A 7,187-nucleotide genomic window follows, 5' to 3' on the forward strand; every position below is an offset into this window, starting at 1 on the left:
CAATTAACTATGAGAACAATTTGTGAGGATCAACCAACACCGTTTGGATCTGCGGATGCTCCCATCAAGATTGCAGTCACCCGCCAATTCCACTTATCATGCAGCCCTGGGCCTCTTCTGGCCTCAGAACTGACTTTTGGGCAGGGAGCCATGGTACCCCAGAGAAGTGGCAGGAGATCTCTGGTCTTGGGCCTGACGTACCCCCACTCACGTGGAGAACCAAGTGGCCAGAGCTCATCCTTGCAAAGATGCAACACGAAGCAATACCTTAAAAGGCCATGAGGGGGAGGTGTGAGTCCATAAATGAAGTGGTCTTTGAACAGGTGCCTCTTTCAGGGTTAATCTAAGCCTTCTAATTGATTCGTAGCCTGCTGTGTCTGTGTATCTTTCTTTCTTTCCTCTCATTTAAGGGCCTTATTTTAGAGATAATACATCAAATAAATGTTTGTTCTGTATATTGAATATAGTTTTATGTTCTGCATGAAATGTACTCCCTTTAGCAGGAAAAAAAATATTTGCTGCTTTATACTTATTTGTTCCTCTCCAGCTATGTTTCAGCGTGGTTCAGTGGTCCTCCTGCGGAAAACGTTCCCCTCGCCTGTGCTAAAGGCTTTGAAACCTTGGACAAGTATCAGAGAGTCCATGGTGTCACAGAATGTAGAATCTGCTTTTGGGGTAGATGCTGGCTCAGCTATTTGCTCACAGATATCAACCATAGCTGTGTGCCAGAGCCATGCAGGAGGACAGAGGTGGGCAGATCTGATAATAGAAAGACACGATGCCACCAGGCTGCTTGTCAGAACCACTGATGGAGCTATAAGAAAATGCAAGGGGGACACGGTGGCTCACGCCTGTAATCCCAGCACTTTGGGAGGCCAAGGCAGGCAGATCACCTGAGGTCAGGAGTTCAAGACCAGCCTGGACAACATGGTGAAACCCCATCTCTACTAAAAATACAAAAATCATCCAGGCGTGGTGGTGGACACTTGTAATCCCAGCTACTCAGGAGGCTGAGGCAGGAGAATCGCTTGAATCTGGGAGGCGGAGTTTGTAGTGAGCCAGGATGGTGCCACTGCACTCCAGCCTGGGTGACAGAGGGAGATTCCATCTCAAAAATAATACAAATAATAATAGAAGAAAAAAGAAAATGCAAGGTGGAGTGTGGGCAGCAGGGAGGGTCTGTATTGTTCCAAAGCTCACAGAACTTGTGCTGGGAACTGCAGAGGTCCACTGAGATATGTGGAAAGCAATGTGATTAGACACCATCATTTCTGTGTCACCTTAGAAAGCTCCATCCTGAAGAATTCCTGCTGACCTTATGGAGCTTTCCTGTGAAAAAATGGAGAGCCACGAAGAGATTTTAAGCAGAGACTAATCTCATCAGAATTAGGTTCTAGAAAGATCCTTGGGTAGCCAGGTGGTAGCATGACATGGGCAAGGTCCTGGAATGAGAGAATGTAAGAGGTCACTGCACGTCCAAGTGTGACGATGAAGCCATGGGCCAGGAAATGGAGAAAAGAGGACAGGAAGGAAATGGGGGTGTTAAGAAAAGAGAACCCACCAGTGAAGGTGCGGAACAGCAAGAAGCTACAGATAACGTGGGTGACTAGGTCGGCCCAGTAAGACAACGATCGCAGAAGAAGTCAGGAAGGGGGCACGGGCTGAGCTTCACAGAGGCCACTGAGGGCAAGGTGCCCTCAGGACATCAGACAGGGCTGGTTGGGACACACGTGAATATTCGGGGTTGGAGCTCAGATGCAGGGCTGGGTCAGAGGTAATGAAACTCCCCGCTACACTTCAGAAAGCCACCAAAGAGCTCTGCCAGGGCCAGTATCGAATTTCTGCCTGTGGAATCGCCACAAGCAAAGAAGGCCAGATGTGGAAGACAAAATCGTAGCCCCTTACAGAGGCCCACGCCCTTCTCCCCAAACCTGTTGTTGGGGTGATCAGACCCAACACCAGGTCGTGAGGGTGACAAAGTCTGGCGGAGTCAAAGGATTGAGAAAAGACAGTTTGAGAGAGACAAGTGGGACTAAGGGGCCATCGCAATTGTGGAAGCTGTGAAGGCCCGGAGATCTGGGAGCCCATGCTATTTATTGGTAATACGACAAAGAAACAGGTGGTGAGAATGTGGAGGTTGAAAGGGCACGTTGCATTAAGCACATGATTTACAGCTGTGATGGTTTAGCATTTGCTCTGCTACTTGAGATAATGGAGAGCAGGTTCTTTTAATTCAAGATACAATTGATCCTGGGAAAGCAAAGAGCCAGCAAGTCTAGACACATTCTAGAGCCACAAGCCCTGGATTCTATCCAAGCCACCAGGGATTTTATGCCCTGGGATTAGATTATGGTGCGTCTGTGTAGCCTTCCACCCTTTAGCACAGAGCTTGGTGTTCCAAAGGCTACAAGGGGTTTTAGACCCTGGACCCCGGACATGTTCCAAGACTCTTTTACATTGTCAGACATGCAAGACCTGCCTCAGCTTCTCCCAACACTCAGCTTTTCCCAACACTCAGCTTTTCCCAACACTCAGCTTTTCCCAACACCTGTGAATCTGTTTTCCTTTCTTTTCTTTTTTTTTGGGGGGGGGGGATGGAGTTTTGTTCTTGTTGCCCAGGCTGGAGCGCAGTGGCGCAATCTCTGCTCACTGAAACCTCCGCCTCATTATGAATACAAATAGGATAATAATAATAAGCAGTCATGATGAATTATAGGTAACAACTTTGATGCTTTTTAAGGTTTGATAACATTCATGAAAGTCTTTGTAAACCACAAGAGTTCACCAATATCCAGGCCCTCCATTATTCTTTCTGGGTGATTCTCCACCAAAGAGAACATACATGGCACTCCCTCGCCAGGGAGCATTTAACATGGCAGAAATCCCCCAACGGATCCCGGCATTATTGCTTGCAGAATCGAAGAGGGGCAGGGCCACTGGGGAGTTAGTTGGAGCAATGGCCAAGGAGCAGATGAAACCCATGAGAAAGCCAATCAGGCCTGAGAAGCCCACCAGCATCTGGACACAGGAAGTGACCATGATGGCACCCTTCAACTGAAGGGGAGAAGTGCCCAGGACTGTGGGCTTCCGCGCGGCCCAGGCCACCGTAAAAGTCCCGGATGCTGCAGCCCCTCGGCGCGGCCCAGACCACCGTAACAGTCCCGGATGCTGCAGCCCCTCGGCGCGGCCCAGGCCACTGTAACAGTCCCGGATGCTGCAGCCCTTCGGCCCAGGCCACCGTGACAGTTCCGGATGCTGCAGCCCACGGTGAAATCTGGTGACCCCCAGGCGGTTCCTAGGCAGTGCAGGGGCAAAGCTGGACTCCCGAGGAACTGAGAAAAGGAGAGCTCTGATTTCCATCCTCCCTCCAGTCTGTATTTCCAACTGCGTGTTGGACTTTTTTGCTTAACAAAGCTTTTCAGGAAATAGGCTTCGAAATTAATTCTTGATTATAGTCACAATGATGATGATGTTGGCGACTCCCAACACTAGCACACTCGGTCGTGTATTGAACATCTTGCTGCAGCATTTTTCTGTTTTCCTAGTTTCTGTTGCAGAGGTCGGCAAACTTTCTGGGTTTTTTTGTTTTGTTTTGTTTGGTTTGGTTTGTTTGTTTTGACGGAATCTCACTCTGTCACCCAGGATGAAGTAGAGTGGCACGATCTCAGCTCACTGCAACCTCCGCCTACTGGGTTCAAGCGATTCTCCTGCCCCAGCCCCCGAATAACTGGGATGACAGGTGCGCGCCACCACGCCCAGCTAATTTTTTTGTATTTTTAGTAGAGACAGGGTTTCACTATGTTGGTCAGGCTGGTCTTGAACTCCTGACCTCGTGATCTGCCCGCCTCGGCCTCCCAAAGTGCTGGGATTGCAGGCGTGAGTCACCATGCCCGGCTATGCAAACTTTTTCTGCAAAGGACCAAAAAAGTGAATATTTTCAGCTTTATGCCCATACGGGCTCTGTCACAACTTTTCCAGACAAGATGTGAAGAAATGAGTGTAGCTGTGTTCCAATAAAACTTCACTTATAGACACTGACATTTGAATTTCAGATAATTCTGATGTGTCATGAAATGTTCTTCTTTTGATTTTTTTAACCACTTAAAATGTAAAACCATGCTTAGTCGTGAGCTGTCTGCTCTAAAGGAGGTGATGGGCCAGATCTGGCGCCTGGGCTGCAATTTGCCAGCTTATCTGCTGGATTAAGTTTGCTTTATTTCCCCTTTTTATTTTACTTGTTTGGATGTTCGACTTGTTATTTTATTCTTTTAGAAGTTGCTCACAACTTTTTAATGTGAATTGTTCACTTAACAATGTCCATGGGTAAATAAAATGTCTAGTCTCCCATCAAATAGTACAATGACCTTAGAAAACTTGAACTTCTACCACCATTCTGCTATTGTTGTCAAATATTTATTTTTCCACTGCCATTGCTTATTGTTTTTATTATATTTTCCTACAATTAGTGCTTATTTAGATTTACCTAGTACTGTGAAGTAAACGTTTGTGTTCCCTCAAAATTCATATGATGGTGTTTGAAGATGGAGCCTTTGGGAAGAAACTAGGTTTAGATGAGGTCATAAGGTGATGTGGTTTGGCTGTGTCCCCACCCAAATCTCATCTTGAATTATAGCTCCTATAATTCTCACATGTTGTGGGAGGGACCCGGTGGGAAAACCGAATCATGGTGGTTTCCCCCATACTGTTCTCATGGTAGTAAATAAGTCTCACAAGATCTGATGATTTTGTAAAGGGTTTCCCTTTTCACTTAGCTCTCAGCCTCTCTTGTCTGCTGCCATGTAAGATGTGCCTTTCACCTTCCGCCATGGTTGTGAGGCTTCCCCAGCCACCTGGAACTGTGTGAGTCCATTAAACTTCTTTTTCTTTATGAATTACCCAGTCTTAGGTATGTCTTTATCAGCACATGAAAACAGACTAATACATAAAGGAAAAGCCCCTTTCATGGGCTTAGTACCCTTATAAAGAGAAGAGATTTTTCTCTGTCTTCTCTCCTCTCTCTCTCTGCATGTACCAAGGAAAGTCTTTGTGAGGACACAGCTAGAAGGTGGCCATCTGCAAGCCAGGAAAGGAGCACCCCCCAGAAGCTGACCATGCTGGCATCCGGATCTCAGACTTCCAGCCTCCAGTACTGTGAAAAAATAAATTTCAGTTGTTCAAGCCACCCAGTCTATGGTTGGTTTTTGTTTTTGTTTTGTGAAGACAGGGTCTCACTATGTTGCCCAGGCTGGCCTCGAACTCCTGGACTCAAGCAATCTTCCGGCCTTAGCCTATGAAGTAGCTGGGACTACAGACATATACAGGCACTGCACCCAGCTATAGTATTGTGTTGTGGCAGCCCAAGCTGACTAACCCACCTGTTTTCTACCCATATGTTCCTCTGCTCACTTATAGCTTCTTTTCCACCACTCTTTCATTCAAGATTCCATTTCCTTTTTCCTGAAGTTTTAATAATTATTTCAGTAAGGGTCTGTGACTGATAAACTCTTAGTCTTTGTTTACCTGAAAATGTGTTTATTTTGCTATCAGTGTTGCCTGATGTGGGATTCTACAGTGGGATAGAATTCTAGGATGATAATATTTTCTCTTAGCATTTTGAAAATATTCCATTGTCTTCCAGCCTCTACCTTTGCTAGTGAGAAGGCTGCTAACTGTCCAATTGCTATTCTTTTGTAGGTATTTTTTTTCTTTCTTATTACTTTTAAGATTTTTCTCTTTATGCTTGTATTGCAGTTTCATTATGATATATCTAATTGTAGATTTAATTGTTTATTACACTTGGGACTACATGTGCTTTTAAAATCTAAATATTCATATTTTTCATCTGTTCCAAAATATTATTAGCCATTATATCACTTCTAATACTATCACTTTTCCATTTTCTCATTATCACCTTCAGGAATTCCTATTAGAAACTTGTTGGACTTCTCAGTCTGGCTTCACATTTCTTAACTTCTGTTTCATATTTCCCATCCTCTATTTCACATTTCCCATCTTTTTATCTCTCAGTGCTGCATTCTGGATTATTTCCTTAGATAATCTTTCAGTTCATGAATATCTCTTTAGCTGTGTCTAAATGCTGTTTGACTCATTAAATACATTTTTAAATTGCAGTGACTTTATTTATTTTTATTACTAAACTTGTATTTGGTTCTATGTTCAAATTTCCTTGTTCTTGTTTCATTTTATCTTCTAGATTATGGTTTCTATTGCTTCTTGACTCTCTTTAATTATTTTAAACATATTGATTTACTATCATCTTTTAAATTGTTCTATTAGCTGTTGATTCTACTGTTTCTCTCTCATAATACATTATTACCTGGTGTGAAATGACAAAATTTATGTCTGTGAACTCTTCTTCGGGGGAATTGTTTTTTTTTCCCCATGTCTTACATGCTTTAGAATGTGGAAATATCCCCAAAGAATAATTGTACATTTTCTTCTGTGAGAACCACAGGTATTTTATTGACAGGACCAGTTTTAGCTTTAATTTCTGAGCTTGCAGATCTTTCCACCACACCCATATGTGTTCACATGTTGTAGAGTTGGAATCCTTATTTTTCATGCAACTCCATATTCTAACACTTCCCGCAGACTTCTAGGAAGAATAAAAGTTTCCTTGTTTATTCCCTGGGATGGTAGGATTATTATTTCCCCCATTCACTGAAGTGGGTGCTCTTCCAGATCCCAGGTGATCATTACAACCCAAGCTCCTAGCCTTTGGTCCTATATTTGGGTCTGATTCTTTACCCAACCATCAATAAGCCCCATGATCCCGGCTGTAATTCCCATCTTTGTTTCTAGAGAGTAAGGTTTTCCCCCTTGATTTTGAACTTGGTTCTGGATTTAATAACAGTTCATCCAGCATTTTCAGGTGTTGGTAATGTTTGTGGGTTCTATGTTAGCTTAAACTACCCTGATACTGGAAGATGAAGTTTAAATTGGTCTAAGGTGTTGAAAACTGAATTTGCCGTTTCTTCCCACGGTTTTCTACTTTTTCTGCAAGCACCATTCCCGCAAAACGGAATCATCATTCACTTTTCCCTCTCCACTACTTCTTGCATCCCAATGAGTAATGATGTTCCTATTGGTTCCATATTGCTGTCACTTTCATCTGTGGCTAGTATTGTGCTGTACAATTGGTCGGCTGACGGTCAGTGGTTTGAAGC

At 44.0% G+C, this 7,187-nt stretch overlaps 1 long non-coding RNA gene across 4 annotated transcripts; it reads left to right on the forward strand.

Annotated features, from left to right (window-relative positions):
* Positions 1-3,092: 3,092 nt before the first annotated feature.
* LOC129484041 (uncharacterized) lies at positions 3,093-5,182 on the forward strand. Of its 4 annotated transcripts, none has more exons than XR_010121611.1 (4): positions 3,093-3,267; positions 3,643-3,739; positions 4,773-4,860; positions 5,042-5,182. It is a non-coding gene; the product is annotated as an uncharacterized lncRNA (long non-coding RNA). The 4 variants fall into 4 exon arrangements; XR_010121610.1 differs by having other exon boundaries at positions 4,773-4,858; positions 5,037-5,182; XR_010121612.1 differs by having other exon boundaries at positions 3,254-3,370; positions 4,773-4,858; positions 5,037-5,182.
* Positions 5,183-7,187: the final 2,005 nt, after the last annotated feature.

Source organism: Symphalangus syndactylus, chromosome 6 (genome assembly GCF_028878055.3).
Source record: "Symphalangus syndactylus isolate Jambi chromosome 6, NHGRI_mSymSyn1-v2.1_pri, whole genome shotgun sequence".
Lineage (NCBI taxonomy): Eukaryota > Metazoa > Chordata > Mammalia > Primates > Hylobatidae > Symphalangus > Symphalangus syndactylus.